This window comes from Haemaphysalis longicornis, unplaced genomic scaffold (assembly GCF_048455015.1).
Source record: "Haemaphysalis longicornis isolate Haplotype H1 unplaced genomic scaffold, Haemaphysalis longicornis Haplotype H1 scaffold_12, whole genome shotgun sequence".
Classification (NCBI taxonomy): domain Eukaryota; kingdom Metazoa; phylum Arthropoda; class Arachnida; order Ixodida; family Ixodidae; genus Haemaphysalis; species Haemaphysalis longicornis.
This window is the reverse complement of record NW_027526225.1, coordinates 62,825,930-62,843,443: the sequence shown is the minus strand read 5'-3', so window position 1 is coordinate 62,843,443 and position 17,514 is coordinate 62,825,930. Positions and strand designations below refer to the sequence as shown.

Here is a 17,514-nt window from a genome sequence, read left to right as displayed (position 1 = left end):
CAGCATAGTTTATGAAATCTTTCTGTTAAACTGGTGAACTCACGGTGAACTGATTTACTAGTAGTAGCTTGTTGCCCATCTCATACAATTGTTGTGCAGTGTATAGTATGATCATGTTGCATAAAAACTGACTGGATAATTCTGTTTGTAGGGCAGCGCTGCTACCACCCAGACAACACCAAACATCCTAAGGACATCCCAAAAAAGGCCCTAAATCCCATGTCCCAAACAGCACAGCCTATGGGCATCCCTGGGACTTCCGCACTAGGAGTGTCCTAAAAATGTCCACGAATGGCTGTGATTGGGATGTATGCGGAAGCGCATGCGTGCTTTTTGTTGATTCGGTCAGCCCAATGTTTTGTTTTTGTGCATAGATGAATAAAACGCATATATAGGCGCGTGTAATGCGCGTGAAGGAGGTACAGCCGTAAAGCAAATGCATGGAGGAAGAAAAACTTTTCTTTCTTCCATGAGCAAATGCCTCGCGTACCCGCAGGTAGCGCGTGATTGTTACAGGAAGTGCTTCAGAGAAAGGCTCGTACACTGATTAAACCAACTGAAAACGCTGCTTTTGAGCACGGCAACTTTCTAAGGGAGGAAAGAACCGTCCCGCTCAGATAGCCTGCTGCTTGGTTCTGGGCACGGGTTCTGGGTCTGCCTTGTTGCCATTTTATTTCGTATTTATGTACAATATTTCAAACTATAAGTTAAAAACTGAAATTTCTATTTTATTTTAATTATATCTCAATACATTTTTAAAGCTTCGTTGTTATTCTACACCATTAGAGGCGTCTGTGAGCTTTTTACGAAACTGATTCAGCCGATTCAGCCAATTCAGCCATCGCAGTTTTATAAACATGGCCGCCCGCGGATGGAAATGTGCGCCGTGCTCCCGTGCTACTGTACCCGTGCTGCTGGAACGTCATTTCACAAGGTAACTATTGCAAGTCGTTTATATGTACCACTCAGTGTTTAAACCCTTCCAATGCCCCTCTTGTGTTTTATGCATGATTTCTTGCTCTGTGGTCGAAGGTGGGTGCTCAGTGCGGAAACGGTCGAAAGGCTTCTCCCGGGGTGGCGGGAGAAGTTGCAACGCTTGCTGCACTGTTTCGCGTCGCTCAACTTGTTTTGTACCTCTAGCTGTTGAATATTTTACATGAATTTATTATACAACTAGCGTAGAAGGGCATCACTGCAACAGATAAAAAAAACGCCGCAGATGCCGGAAAGCCGAGCAAGAACAACTCTAGACAAAGAGACATTATTGGGCCTCAATAGTTTGACTAACTAAAACTTCTAGCGTAGCTTAGTTCTTGGTTCTAGGACTCAATCATCAGTCCCGCGCTACCCGGAACGAAATCACTCATTTCTCGCATGTATTTAGATAAAACCACGTCTCGGGTTTTGTCAACGCGCGAGACAGTCCAGTGACAGCCCTCGGTACTGACTGCGTTTTTTTTCTTTTTCTTTTTTTTTCAGAAATGATAGAGCGGCATAGCGCAGGCTTTATGCGTTATAATTTACGCGTTTAACATTTTTCACTGAGTAGCATGTCAGTGTGTGATGTGCTCAATTTACTCAGCTCGCGTGATCGCCTGCCCTTGTATGTGCTAATGACTGTGCTGCAATCTAAATGTGGCTTGCTGCTGTAACTTTGCGGCCGTTTGTAGATGGGCATGTTGGCGACTACACAACCTCCAGAGTAAAGAGAATTCCGGCAAACTATGCAACAAATGGCAACGTGATCTGGGCCGCTTTGACGACTGTTTTAAATAAGGGCACTGTGGGGGTAGTTGTGCATCATGTTTAAAGGGCTGCGAAGACTGACTTCACAGTGCGGTTACTCTTTAAAAGCCTTAACAATTTTTCATGAGCGGCGAACACAACTTTTCACTCATTTTGTTTGTAATCTTTCTCAAATTGCACGATATGCTCTGAATATAGGTATTGCAGTCAGTCTTTAACTGCCAAGCAGCTATATTTCTTTTTTTGCCAGTTTCCTGTAGCCTCTTGTCGGCAAGCAGACACTCAGAGATGAGTTAGCAGTTTTTACAGGCAGCTTTAAACCTGGTGGGCATTACCAGAAAACTGCGACTCCCGTGTCTAGTGTCGTCCTTGTTATTGTTACTCTGTTATATTTCATTGTGCTTTGCACCATTGGATCCCAGGGAAGACTAATGTAATGGTGCATTTGACAAACGTTTAATGGTAAATGGCTGCAGTAGCTTGCATGTGTGTGATGCGTTGTGCCAACAAGCATGATTGTAAGAGCCAGTTCAAAATCTCTTGACTGAAAATTATTTAGAAAAACTGTTTCATTTACATCTGAATCAGGTGAAATGTTTGGGCAATCATGGAATGTAAAGGTCATGTCCATGAAACAGAACTAAATAGCAAAATTTCTATCACACATCAAATTTCTGCGCAAAACAACCTGCAAGCTCCTCAAGGTTTCACGTGGCAGCGGGCTGCTTCAGTGTTGCAAGTTCTGGCCGCGAGGTTTATTTTGACTGTAGCGCAATCACGAGAACATGTAACAGGAAAGGCATTGTGAGAGATCAGCGAAGCTCAGCTTGTACTCGTAAGCATGCCGTTTTACCCATGGTGTGAAATCACCATGGGTAAATGTTTATCTGTACACTTCGGTAATGCTCGAGTTGTGTTTCCTTACTGGCAGTGTTCAAGCTAGCCGGTGTCTGCACTGTTCATTGAATTCATTACAAGTTGTTTTCTAAATTATGTGCAGGCAGCTTCATGGGCCATGGAAAGCCTCCCCAGCCACAAGGAACTCCAAAGGATAAGAAGACAGCAACACAGTTCTGACGTGCTCCAGAAAGAGCTGCGGCACACTAGAAAATCCTTGGAGCTCCAATGCAGTGACTGCCAAGGAATGATATGAAAGTCGTTTAATCTGATTTTCTTTTTCTTGATTGCTCATGTATATTTTCCTGACACTAATCTAAACTGTTTTTTTTTGTGTGTGTGGTAAGCTACTACATCGTAAAAAAACTACGGATTTCAGGGCATCATGCCAGAATAAGGTGCATGGCACCAGTACTCCCTCAGGGTGTGGTTGTCCATTTGGACGTTTGTATGGTCTCTGCTGTGCGTCAACTAACACCACATACATGGCTAACATACTATTACAAAGTGCAGCCTGTCTAGTTTTGAGTGATATCAATATTATTTATCTTAGTGTATGAGAGACAAATTCAAATTTAAAACTCGAGAAATCTTATTTTGCTTCACTTGCCTCTGTATTTTCGAAGTTATTGAAAACAATTCAACAGAAATTGGAGAGATTGCTGTGCATTCATAATACATACCAAGTAGTGGCTGCATGACGGAATTCAAGTGGTTTCAAAATTTCTTGATATTTCTGCTAAAAAAGTCTAAAAAGGGAAATCTTCTGCTTGATATTTACATGACTCAGTGCAGAGCAGTGATAGTTTTTGTACATGTTGGCTGTAGACTGATTTTTTTGCCGTCAAAATTTGGTTGCATTTATTTGGAATTTTTTAATTGCCAAGGTTAAAATGTCGCAATATACATCCTTACACGGTCCCATATTTTCAACGCTAACTGATAAGCATGCATGCACATATATTTCCACATTTAGACCTCAATGCGTAAAATGGTAACAAAATGCAGCCAAATTTTAAAGGTAGGAAAATATGCACACAGCCAACAAGTGCAAAGTGTTATTCTTCTGCTCTAAGCCGTGTAATGTTACCTGTTCATCAATTTTCCTCTGTTAGCTTTTGTTTGCCTTTTAGCAGACAGGTAAAAACCTATTTGGCTGAGAACAAATTTGTCATCATGTGGCCAATTGGCTTGTCTTCTAAGCACACAGCAAATGTCCACCCTTTACGTTGAATAGTTCTACATAATTCTTTTCGAATGTAGGTACACGTGATCCAAAATTTTATTTTATAAGTTTTTTTTTCATTTCATTTCATAGTATTTTATATCAATCAGAACTAGATCAGCTGGCCTTTCGAATGGTTTCTATGTGTGTGTGGTGCAAAGCGATGCCTTACGGTAGCCCCGTAGTGTTCAAAAGTGGCCGCGCGGCCTGAGGGAGTGTGACTGCCACATTAAATGGCCATGCAGACAAAATACAAGCTTGTTTTCTTCGGAAGATTTGTGGTTTTGTAGTGCCCTTTGCATGTGTCGGGCAGCAAATGATGCTTTATTCACGAAGAAATTAATCAGTTCAAGTTAAAATTTTGATTCTCCCGCCAAATCGTGTGTTTTGTGACGTCTGCCATGACATCACAAGGAAGGGTCTTCAAGCTAATTTCAAGTGCGCCGTCCTGCCTGCAGCGGACTGCGGAGCCTTGTTTACCATCAATCCTCTTAAATATCGCCACCATGCTGTCTTCACATTTGCTTTGTTTTTGACTGTATTTGCACCTGGCTTGGTTTTATTACGGTAGGTACTAATTGCTTCGTGAAACATGGGGTACGTCTACAATTAGGGTCACGTAAGACAATGTCGCTTACACCGCTCGGCCAGTGTCGTCTGAGACAACCCCAAAGCGCCACAGTGCTGTGCTGCTATAACAAGCATAGTGTGCGCAATAGTTAACAGCAATATGCACTGGTTCTTCTTTTGTAACTTCCATTGTTTCACCCCACCATTCTTACTGCTATAAAATGAATATGCATTACACTTAAGCGAAAATAGCTTATTCTGCAAGCTTATAAGCCCTGCCTAACTTGCGTTTGCTTTTGCTGGCCTCAGCCAATCGCACGGCTGTGCGTATGGTGTCATGTGTCCTAGTGTGGGAAGTGAGCTAGTGGGTAGCATGGCAATTCCCTTTTTTCCTAATTATGTAGCTTATTTGAGCAACGTTTACATTTAAAGGGGCCATGAAGACAGGTCAAGTTTGGTTCCTTCAAAAGATTGCCTCGGTAGAATCAGGTTGACACCACTTTTAACGTAAACTTCACTCAAATAAGCTACATAATTAGGAAAAAAAGGGAATGGCCATGCGACCCACTAGCTCATTTACCGCAGCAGAACCTATGATGTCATATGCCGAGCTGTGCGATTGGCTGAGGCCGGCAAACGCAAATTAGGCAGAGTTCATAAGCATGCCCAAAGAGCTATTTTCATTTAAATTTAGGGCACATTATTTTTATATCGGTAAGAATGGTGGGACAAACAGTGGAAGTTAGGAAAGCACACATAAACATTGAAGTACCTCTGCGTACTGCTGTTGGTACTGCACGCACTATGCTTCGTTTAGATGCATAGCACTGCGGGGCTTTGGAATTGTCTCAGACAACACTAGTCAACTGACGCAAGCGACGGTGTTTTACGTGACCATATTTGTCGAGCGAGCACCATGTTTCACAAAATGATTATTTTCTCCATGAATAAAAACAAGCCATGTTTAAATACGGTCACAAACAAACCAAAAACATAAGACTGCTTTCCGTGGTGTGGTGGCGCCATCTAGGTCAACTAACAGTAAACAAGTCTCCGCTCCACACCAACTTTAGCTGAAAGACCTGCTCTTATATCACTGCAAACGTCATTCAACACACGTTTTGGCGTTAAAATCACAATTTTAGCTTAAATTGATTAATTTCGCAGTGAACAAACCATCGTTTGCTTCTGGACAAGCGCTGGGGGCACTATAAAACACGAAATCTTTCGAATAAAGCAAACTTGTATTTTGTCTTCATGGCCCCTTTAAAGTCGTGTCAAAATGTTTCTATCGAGGCAATCTTTTTAATGAACCAAACTTGTGTTTTGTCTGCATGGCCCTTTTTCAGTAATGGTTTTCAGTAACTTTCTGTGCACTACTGTGCAGTTACTTAATGGTTTTCAGTAACTTTCTGTGCACTAATGTGCTTTTCCTTTGTCGTGAAACATGTTTCACCTTTTGGTATTTCATAAAGTACTGCACTTTCAGACCTTATTCTTTATGCCATAAATTGCTTAGAAATTAGGTTCACTCTATTTTGTAAATGAATTATTCAGGTGCATGGCACATTTCTGATGTAAAAGAGAAGAGATGATTCTTATCTTTCTGTACATAACTCGTGCTACCTTTAGAAATTTTTCATGTGAAATTTCACTTCTGCTTCAGCTAGTCGAATTTATTGTGAGAAACAGAAGTAAAGTCATGCATCAAGTTATAAAGAACTTTTGTTTGTGGTATTAAAAGTGTATGGTGTACCTTTAAGACTTAAGTGCTGCTTGATTTTGCCACTGATCTCTGTTATGTACGAAATTCGTCCAATAAAATGGTTTTGCAAGTTTTTGCAGAGTTCTAATTGTGCACTTGAGTGGAGGAAAAGCTCCATTGCAATGGAATGTTGAGCTATAACCGCAAGCATTAATGAAACGTGTCCTAAAAAGGACCTACGAGCACCTTTTTGGAACATCCCAAAAATTTCCTTTCTTTGTTCTACATGGGATGTCAGACCTCCCAGCAAAGTCCTGGTCTGGGACATCCCAGCGAGGTCTTTTTTTGTATCACTTGGGATGTTTTTGGAACTTAAGTCGGATGTCCCTGGGAGTTCCCGAACTCCCATGTGGGACATCCCTGGTACTTACCAAGGATGTATGTGCGTTGTCTGGGCACTAGTCGCTGTGCTCTGATATGTGAGTTATAAATTCTCTTTTCACGCGCTTGCTCGGCAGCGCGTCGGTTTGCGGTGTAGTATTCGTTATAGGTGCGGCACTCCGGTTCCAACCCCCCCTCCCCCCCCTCCATCTGACAACGGTAAGCTTTATTGAAATATTTGTGTTCCAGGAATTTTTACTGAACATTCAAAATACATCCAATTTCATACGTCCGTTGGACGTACGGAAGTGTTAAATGCGGACGTCCCACGGACGTACATGGTATGCCCGTCAGGTCTGGGAAGGCCGTCCAGAGTGGGAAGGGACGTGTGCGGAAGTCCAGTGGTTGCTTGGAAATTCGAATACTCAGGAAGACGTCTGAAATCCTCTCCACGTTCGGCAGCTCGTTGAACTGCAGTGTCTTGAGCACTTGAGCGTCGTCGGAAACGCCGCCGAAGTGGAAACGGAACGTGCAGCGCATCGCGCAGCAAACTGGGTACGCGCGTGAGGCTTTTGGCAGCACGTCTGATCGGTTCAGCTAGGTCATTAGGGCGGCATTCGGCCGCGGAGGCCGTGGGTGGTCGAAGTCGCCGAAAGCGGTGTATGTCTAGCAGCCTGCAGAAGCTGCGCGGTGCCTCATTGTAAACAGCGATCGTTGGGGGAGGAGGCACCCGATCGACGGCAGGCTTGGGTGGTCGAATGCGAAAAACGGCATGTACCGATTTCGCAACAAGTCCCCCACGAACCCTTGACAGCGACGGCAATTTAGGTACCATTCGTATTGTCGCCGCCGAAGAGCACTACTACGGTCACTTTTTGCGGTTGATGAGACACCGAAGGCTTTCGCGTTGGAAAATGATAGGTCGAATCATTCATATGGTGTCGGATTGACCAGTGAAGTTTCGGTTTCATTGCGTTGCACACATTCATGAAAAAAAAAAAAAAAAAAACAAGCACGTTTCGTGGCGGGGTCCTAAGTGCGCAGAACTGCCGCGCCTTTCCGGCCGGCACAGCGGGAGCAGTTGTGTCGCGTTCGACACCGCACTCTCCCTCGCATTTCCTGTGCTCCTGTCAATAGAGAGTTTTAGCATTGCGAGTACCGTCCGCTAACGCTGCGGCGGCGGGCAGTGGGGCCCGACTGGGCAGGTGCACATTCGTCCCGGTAGGGTGGATTAGTTCCGAGGGCCGGCCTTCGCCATGCCCGCACATTTGCTCCGCTGAGGGGCAACTTCCTCGCCCTCCCCGTGCGCGCTTACGCAGTCGGGTCCCGGTACCCGCCACCGTAGCGTTAGCGGACGCTACCCGCTATGCTAAAACTCTCTATTAGAGAGTTTTAGCATAGCGGCTACCGCAAGCTCAGTGGGAGGCTCACCGGAGGACTTGACTGAACACTTGCGGATTCATTCTGGAAGGGTGGATTAGTTCCGCGGGCCGGCCCTCGTCCCAAGCAACAACCGGTCGTCCGTCGGCCGCCCAACGGATCCAGCGGACGTCCGCTGGATGTCCGCTTCAGAGCCGATGGACATACCATGTACGTCCGTGGGACGTCTGCATTGAACCCTTCCGTACATCCGAAATTGGATGTATTTCGGCAGTTCAGCAAAAACTTGCAGAATCACAAATGGAGAAGCGTAAGTTCCTACACCGCAGACCGCACACTCCTGGGCAGTTAAGAATTTCCACTGCGCACTGGGCGCCGCCATTTTTTAACGACCGGTGCGCCATCTGGCGGGCACTTCTTGGGGACTGCGCCGCGAGCAGACGACGCCGCAGTCGCACGCTGTTGTTCCGTGCCGCGCGTGCATATCAGACGTCCCAGCGGCATCAAAAATCGGTAAGTGTCATTTATTCGGTATGTCAGCAGCGCGAAGTTTAACAGTGATTTAAGGAGAACGTTCAGAACGTCCGAGAGCTGTCAGGTTTGCTCATAAATTCCGTTCTCAACCCGCTAAGCCGGCGTGCCACCCTACGCACGCTTTGTCCTCACGGGGGTTGTCTGTGAGGCTACGTTTCGCCGCGCCAGCAGGCCCGACTTTTTATCCCCAATGATGATTATTTTCTTAATTCTGGGCAGGTTGCCGTAATTACCTTTACTTTCGATGTAAAGAATCTGCTCGTCCTGGCGTCACTACGCCGTTGTTGGCTGCAATAACAATCAGCGTAAGCGCAAAGTGCTCAACAAGAAACGTGCGAAGTGCACCACGACAAAAGAAGTGTTTGCATGTGCGGAGTCTATTCGCTGCACAAATTTCCTGCGTTCCTCGAGTGCCGCCGCGAATGAGTCGTCACGCTGAATCGGAAAGATTTCGAACCTAGCAAATTTAGGAGGGCAAGTATGGTCGTACGCTGATTTTTGGAAGCACTGTTTATTCACCCTCATGCTCAATCCTTATCGCACATTTCTGCGCTCTGGAGGCATTCTCTGTTCATTTTATTGACGGGAAGCGAACAAAAATCAACCCGACACATATATGCTGCAGCACGGGTACGCGAAAAAGGCGAGCCGAAAGCGAAATAGTAGCGTCGCGGTATGTTAAAACTCTCTAGTTTTAGCATAGCGGGTACCCTCCGCTAACGCTACGGCCACGGCTAGTTTTAGCATAGCGGGAACCTTCCGCTAACGCTACGGCAACGGGTAGCGGAGCCCGACTGGGAAATTGCAAAAAAGTCCCGACGCTACACTTTCCCGCGCCCCTCCTGACGCCGCGCTTTAGTGCCTTGAATACCTAGGCACTACAGCCGCGCCCTCACTGTGGCTGCAAAGCAGCGCTGACGGTGCCACTCTGCTAACCCTCTACCGCACCTCGAATCACAGAGAAAGAAGTATTCTTGCTCCATGCCTCGAATATTGCTGTTCCTTCTCCCCTCCTGCAGCCCCGACCAACGTTACAGGGTATATCTAGTTGCGCTGGCCCCGACGCAACACTCTCCACCCCCTCCGTGACGCTAACGCAGCGCCAACGCCACAATTAGTTCACCCTCTTCTGCGCCTTGGCTGCTGCCGCGTCCTTTGCGCCTATCCGGTTTCTGTACACGGATCATGAGTACTGTTCGCGGACACTTCCTGGTTCGGGGTCCACCAGTGAGAAAGCATGCAGGGGATGCATACAAAGGCTAGGGACAAACAACTTCGCCGTAAAAGAAAAATGAACAAACGACGTCTTCTTGCATGACACCGAAGCTCTGCAGGAAAGCCATGCCAGGCCGTACGCGCGCACTGCGCTGTGCAAACGAAACCCTTTTCGGACTGCAAATCTCTGCACAAACGCCAAATAAACAAGAGATATTGTTCTGCAGTGCACAACCCAAATGATCCACAGAAAAGCTGAATAAACGAAGCTCTTGATGTTTATTTCCATTTGGTCTTTCCACTTTACGAGGAAGCCCTGGAAATTGGTATAATTAAAAAAAAAAGATCAATAAGAAAAAGAAAATAACACAGACGCTCCCAGTTTAGTAAGGGGGGGTTGTAAACGTTTTAACGGAAAGTTTCAAGCATAGGCGCTCCCCAAAGGCACCTTCCTCTTGCCGTTTGGCCGCACGTCACCGGAGCAGTGCAGGAAAACCGACTGCCGCTAGCGGGGAACACCGAAGCATGATTTCGCGCTAACCGCTTCGATACCCAAAGGTTTCGAATATTCGCCACACTTTTATAAGAAACCTTTAATTTAGTCCATCCTCATGACATGCCCAGGGTCATGCTGGTTGTATGTTGTTGCAGTCGAAAAGCTTTAATTTTAGCCTTGTGATGTCTTGTACTGGTTGGCGATGTTTGACTGCAAAGCACAATGACAGACTTAACATCGGGCTGTTGCATACGCACGCTGCCACCCCTTTTTAGTGCACATCAACCACTGTGCAAACAAGGTATAAACAAAAAAAATACAACCACAACTAATTTACAGACGAGCAACTAATTTTTGTGCACAAAGAATCGTTCAGCCCAAACTGATGCACTGCTTGAGTGGCATTTTTATACCTGAGGTTGGTTGGATTTTTCTATATGCTTTGCTTGCGTAAGCACCCGGAAAGACAAGAGAGAGACTTCAGCTGCAGCACTGCTTAAGAAGTTAAGCATTTCGGGCATCACAAAATGCATCCATGCTAATAAACGTGCCAGTAAATCTGTGCACTTTGAGAAAAAGCTCTCGCCATTCGTAGAATTGGAAAAAAAAGATCAGTAAGAGGGAAAAAAAAAAACACAGATGCTCTCAGGCGGGGGAAGACAAATTATTGCACAGATCAGCATACAAGTCCTCTGGTGGCGGTGATGAATTCATGAAGGTGGGAGCAAACTTCTTTCATTGCTTTGCCCGGGCTAAATGACAGAGGTACGGAGGTTTTTATTTCAAGTCCAAGGAATTTGAATGGGACAGCTAGGTAATCTTTTCTTTGCTCCGACAAACAGCGGCATTCAAACAAAAAGCATTCCAATGATTCGGATTGATTACAAAACAGGCATGCGTCGGTTAATGGAACCGTAGGATGGAACTTACATTTGAACAGGTCTTGACTGGTTAATGCCAGTCAGGCCTGTTCAAATATAAGTTCATCCTACAGTACCTTTGTACGGACAACTGTTGAAATCTCGTCGCTAGTGGTGGAAGTTGAACCCCAAGGTATCAGCAATAAATCTAGGCAACTCAAGAAGTGAGCACAGAATGTGTTTTAAAAACATATAAAGGGGCCGTAATTTATAAGCGGCAGTACCAGAGAAGAGTGCACAGCGGAATTACAGTACGGGATGAACATACAATTTGTACAACGCTAACAGCGTTTCAGGGCACATTCCTGATTTGCAGTAAGCAAGCCTAGAGTCCGTTCCCCTTTCAAAAGTACGGATTCGATGTGGGAGCACCGACTCAAAGTGGGATCACACTTATAATGCCAAGGTATTTCAGCGCACACAGTTGTTTAATGGTCTGATTTAAGTATGCAAGATAAATTGACACGTCCTGTTGTAGAGGAAACACTAACAAATAACAGTTTTTGCGTCAAGTGTCTAGAGTAATTTTTCGATTTTCGCCTCCATCACAAAAGCCACCACCGGCACCAGGGTGGAACCCATGTCCTTGGGCTCAGCAGGACGCCTTAGCCACTGCGGCGGGTCACAACCAAAGTAAGGCGACATAATTGACATTTTGCAAAATTTATACGGCCAAAGTAAGGAGGCAAATGCGGCAAAATAAAGCAGGTGTCATACAATAAGATTTGTAGTTGATTCAGCAAATTTAAAACTGTTGTAGATGCGAAGGACGCATGGGGAGTTCTTTCAGTTGACCTCGCTGTTGCAAAATTGTGAATTCGCAACTGCTGACACAGTGCCGAGGGTAACGTCTTAAAATAGGGCCAGGGTCAATTACTAAGCACCGCAGAACCACTGCGCTAAGCCTGGCAAATAGTGGAGCTTGCAGTACAAAGGCGTGCAACTTGGTGGACCCAACAGTACTTTTAAAGAAGGCATGCATGGCAAGAGAAACATTTTTAAAATGTTGCACTCCCTTGTCCTCTGTTATGCCATTTAGAACCACTCTCACGTAACCAGCTTGTCAAGCCTGGCATTAAAGTAAAAAGTAAGAAATTAGCTTGAGTGACCTTGGACAGTTCCACACAGTTAAAATAAGCAGCTGTGTTGCACCAATGACCAACATCCGTTTATTGCACGAGTCACATCTGCAGTACCCACTGAGTGAAACTCTTGCATCTTGGAGCACAACTCCCAGACTTAAGCCAACAAGAAAAGGCTTGCTCTGAGACAATGTTGATAGCGTCAGGTACAGTCAACTCTTCGTGCCACTTTATTTAACAACACATGTAGAGTACACATTTTCATGACAGCTTGCTTAAAAATAAGCAGCACTTCCCAGGGTGTTTGTTGTTCAAGGAAGTTCCTAAACTTTGATTGATCACACAATTGCACTATCCATACATTCTCTGCACACAAAAGAACTGCCAAAGAAATGTGCGACAAATGAGTTGTGCACTCATTTCTAATCATACATCATTCCTAATACATCAAACACATCATTCCTCATCAAACACGTTTGTGCAACACAAGTGAACACAAGACACAACACGCCCAACTACAGGAGGCTTCTTTCAATACATCCCAATTAAAACTAACGATACAAAAGCTATTCACTTTGAAAACAACCCCATAGTAAGGGGTTCACTGTTACTAAAAGCAACCATACAAAAAGGATTCCCTATCACTACAAGCAATCGCGCAAAAAACAAGTTTGAGAACCCTAAAAAACAGTTGTACAAAACGTGGCAGTGAGAGTTATTTCATTCTACAGATAAATGTCCCATGTGTTTGCATGCATGTATACACTATTAAACAAAGGTGGCAGTGGCAGTTTCTTTTTACGTTTCTTATCATACTGTCTTGCTTGGGAACCTGACCTGTTGCTCTTTGTACAAAACGGATCACTAAACACACACATGCACAAGCACATATAAAAAGGAGAAAAAAGTGGTCGTTACAAGATAAATGCTACTACCACCAGAATCTAGCATCTTGGCACAGCTATCACCATTTTCTACCCAAAGCAGGGCTGCCAACTCGAGGGAAGTTTCCTTAATTAAGATAATTTTAAGCTCTGTGGGGAATAAGGTGAATCTTGCTAGTTGGAGGGAAATTTCGGGCTCTGGATGCATATGGAATTTTATAGGTCAATTATAACTTTTTTAAGATAACATTGAATTTCAGAGATTTTGGCTACCTTCGGTTCCTTCCCTCCAGACGTCTTGTGCCTTGTTGTGCGACCATCGGGCCACACTGCTGCAGCTGTTCCGCCAGCAGCAACAGTGCCTGTTTGAGAAGCAGCGACATGGCACCCTGAAGGCCTGACGAGAAATCAATGTGACCTGTTGCACAAGCGTTCTCAATTCTTTTTAAATCTAAGCTAAAGCAAAGATTACGGAAATTGTGGAGACCCGTGACCGTTATTTGGTGTTTGCTATCGGGAAGAGACGCGAGTCGCACTCAGATGAGGTGCAGCTAGCAGACGACGCACCAAGCACGTGGCTCCAGGCTACAGTGCACTAGAGGGGCTTTGGGTAGTGTGCTCGGGAGCCGCGCGCGCCACGCATAGCAACGAAGCGGTGAGTGTAGAAAGGCTCAGATGCTGGTGGCGGCGCTGCAGTCGCGTGGGCTGGCAGTGGCGGCGGCGGCGGCAGCGGCTTCCTCGGCGCGGCTTCTCGGTGCGTATGGGTGTTGTTTGGGTTTTTGAAGTTTGAGCAGAAATGGCGAAGCGGAAACGGCAACGCCACTGCTTTGCCCCGGGGTGCCAGACAGGGTACAAGTGGACAAAAGGTCGGCAGCCGTCCCTGTTTTCCGTGCCAAAAGACGAACAGAAGCGAAAACTGTGGGAGCGCAACTTGCACCGGCAAGACAAGAGCCTGGACGAAACGTGCCGTGTGTGAGCTTCATTTTGAGCCGTCGTGTATTATCAAAGACTATGTGCACGTTGTGAATGGAGAAGAAGTGCGGATCCCACGTGGGAAACCGGAGCTCACCCCGACGCGGTACCCACGGTATTGCCAAACGCTCCTTCCTATTTGTCAAAAAAAGCAACGCAGCCGCGACCGCCGAGGAAAAGGTTGAACAATAACGCCCCTTCCCCAGTTGCCACGAAGAGATCGAGAATTCGCGCCAATGAGCAAGCCGACAATTTGGATTCAAGTAGTGTCTGCTCCACTGATGTAATGTCAGAACCTGTGCCCACTGCTTGCGGGGCATCATCCGCTCCCGAATACCTACTGGCCCTTAATGTGCCCTCCATATATTGGAGTTGCCATCGTGTGGCTGATCGCACATTTCCTCTCTACTGCAAGCTGAAAATGGATGGAAATGAAATTGCATCAGAGAGAGTAGTTATCTTTTCGCACGACGGTGAGAATAACCAGCCCGGCGTCGCCTACACTGCCTACCTTTGGGGTCGAATGATTGAAAAGGGACACGTCGCTGGACCTGGAGAAGCCGAGGATGTTCTACGAAACGTTGATTCGTACGCTGCGTGCAAAGGTGCCTTGTCAACAAAAAGCATGCCAAAGTGTGAGCTGACAAGTGGACTGCAGGAGCAAGTGACTACCCACGAAGGCACCTATTTCAGCAAGCGCTGCCTAGGAAAAGGGCCATCAGAAGGTACGATTCATTGTCGCTAATGGGTTCTGTGAATTATTGATTAATTGCTTAAGCTTTCAGTATCAAATATGGTAGTGTAGATGAGTGTACACTACGTCAGCAATGTCTCATTTTGTTACTGTCTTTTTCAGGTCAAGCGTGCATCTCTTGCAAATACCTCAGAAAGGCCCTTTTAGCGAGGCAGTCAAGGCTCAAGAGGTCAGTCAGGAGGCATGTCATAAGCACTTCTCAGAAGCTCCGTTCAGCGAGGCAAAATATCAGGAGGCTGTCGTCTCGATCAGCTAACCTCAAGGACGAGCTCCGCAGAATGCAGGAGGTAAACGCCTCGAAATTAGAAGACGTACTTCATGCTCAGATTGAAACTTTGCCACCAAAACAACAACAGTGCGTCATGCAGTGTTTTTCAGCTGCGAAGAAAAGGAGCTCCAAGGGAAATGTCTACTCCAAAGACTGGATTTTAGAGTGTATGCTCATGAAGATGAAGAGCGCGAAACTCTATGAGCACCTTCGCAAACACAACATTATTTCCCTACCAAGTAAAAGTACCTTGAAGCGATACCTCAGACTGTTCAAAAGCGGATTCGGATTTAATGAGAAGGTGCTGAGGAAACTAAAAGAAAAGACAACACACATCAGTAGTTTCAGAAGACGTGGTGGGCTCTTGGTTGATGAAATCAAGCTCTCCTAACATTTGACAGTAACTTCTACTGGACATATCGAAGGGTTTGTCGACATGGGCCCCTTCACGACTGATGGTCAAAATGTGCCCTGTGACCACGGCATGATTTTCATGTTCGTTCCATTGACAGGAAAATGGAATCAGGTTATTGGCGCCTTTGCAACGAGCTCCAATGTTAAAGGAGAGATGCTTGCAAAAATTTTGATTGAAGCAAGAATACTTGCAGAAGCCAGCGGTCTATTCGTTGATTTTGTAACATGCGATGGAGCCGCGTGGAACAGGAAAATGTGGGACATTCTGGGAATTGGCGTGAAGTCGGGCAAGATCACCAGCAAGCTTCCGCACCCCGTGGATTCTTCCCGTTATCTCCACTTCATGTCGGATTTTCCCCATCTCCTGAAATGTGTAAGGAACACACTCCTCAAAGGCACTCTCAATACTCCAAATGGCAAGGTATGTGGCATGATTTTGTATCTTGCAATGAGTTGTAATTGTGTGACACTCATTTAATTTTGGGGGGCTTTTGACGCAAAGCAACTTGAAGAAACATTTTGTTCTCTAAAGCCATGTTTATTAAGTACAAATTAAAGAATGTAAATCTGTGTCTTGATATACAGTGCTTCTATTTCAGGTTTCCATCGAGCCTATAAAGAAAGCATACGAAATGGATTTCAACAACGTCAAACTGAAAGCTATGCCTGGCCTTACATCTGTGCACCTAGAGCCTAACGATTTCGAAAAGATGAGAGTGAACTATGCCTTTCAGCTTTTTGGTGACCGTGTGATCACTGGCCTCCAGTTTTACAAATGCAGATTAGAGCCTCCATGGGACAAGATTGATGCAACGTTGTCATTTTTCAGGTAAGGATGAAAATTAAAACTTATGTATTGATTTTATCATTCCTGTTGTTCTTGCTGTTAACATAAAAGAAAAAATAAACATTGCAGTTATGTATCTATTTTCTTTTCAGATTGATCAACGGCCTGATCACAACTATGACTTCGCGCTTCCTTGAAAAAGCTCTCCGTCCTGGCTACAAGGGTGTGCAACTGCTGAAAGACTTTCTTGAGTTCTTGTCTCAGTGGGAAACACATGTAAAAGCAGAAAAGAAACACATGCACGGCGCAGTGAACGTTAAAAATGCAAAAGGAGCCAGTGGATTTTTGAGTAAATCAACTGCCGACGGTTTGAAGGTGACACTATGGAGCACCCTTCACTTGTTGGATTATCTTGCAGCACATGGATACAAGTACATTATGACATCTCGGTTGAGTCAGGACCCCTTGGAAAACTTTTTCGGGATTATCAGGCAATCATTCGGCTCCAACAACCACCCCACACCGACACAATTCCTCATTGTCGTGAACTGTCTTTCTTTTTACAATCTTGCTAAGGTAGTTGGTACAGGTAACGCCGAGCAAGTACAAGGTAGTGAGGATTTAAGTTCTCTTCTGAGTGCACATGATGTTGGTGTTCGAGACACTAGCGTTAGCACGCTTGATACGTTCATTGAGTCAGGAGACTTGGCTTCAGCTGAACGCCTACTCCACAGGGTTCCTGTTGATCACAAAGAGTGCCTTGAACAAAGGAGTGACAGCCGACTCGTACATTACATGGCAGGGTACGTCGCTCGCAAGTTTCTGTCCCATAGCAATTGCGAGAAGTGCAAAGGTAGTCTTTTGGACAGCTCTGTCAACAAAGACAGAACATGCCAGTTTACAGTAATGCGTGACAAGGGATGATTGTTGTACCCCTCACAGGCAGTGTTTAAGGCAGTCAAGCAGTTGGAAGACATATTCACTGTGCATTTCAGCCAAGAGAAGCTGTGCAGTGATAGCATTCTTGATGTAATGTCACTAGCGAAGTTGCAGTTTGGAGAAAGTATCGGCTGCTCGCAGCATGAAGACAGCCTCACAACTGAACTAATCAAGTTTTATGTTCTGACAAGGCTTCATTTTTATGTTAGAGGACTGAATCAGTCACGAGCAGATCGCAGGAAGAAGAAACTGCATGGGAAGATTAGTCGTTGCTCATGAGTGTATTGCTCGACCTGTGAAATAAAAAGTTCGCATTGGTTACGAGGACCTTGTTTTTTTTGCACC

General features: G+C 45.4%; 2 long non-coding RNA genes across 2 annotated transcripts in view; one reads left to right on the top strand and one right to left on the bottom strand.

The window, feature by feature from the left end:
- The first annotated feature begins 845 nt into the window (after window positions 1-845).
- On the top strand, window positions 846-6,274 carry LOC144162743 (uncharacterized). Its single transcript, XR_013320758.1, has 2 exons — window positions 846-934; window positions 2,747-6,274. It is a non-coding gene; the product is annotated as an uncharacterized LOC144162743 (long non-coding RNA).
- A 4,462-nt stretch (window positions 6,275-10,736) lies between these two features.
- Window positions 10,737-17,514, bottom strand: part of LOC144162742 (uncharacterized) — a 64,861-nt gene continuing 58,083 nt past the window's right edge. Inside the window, exon 5 of the long non-coding RNA XR_013320756.1 lies at window positions 10,737-16,055. This is a non-coding gene — a long non-coding RNA (uncharacterized LOC144162742). The remainder of the gene's footprint in view (window positions 16,056-17,514) is intronic.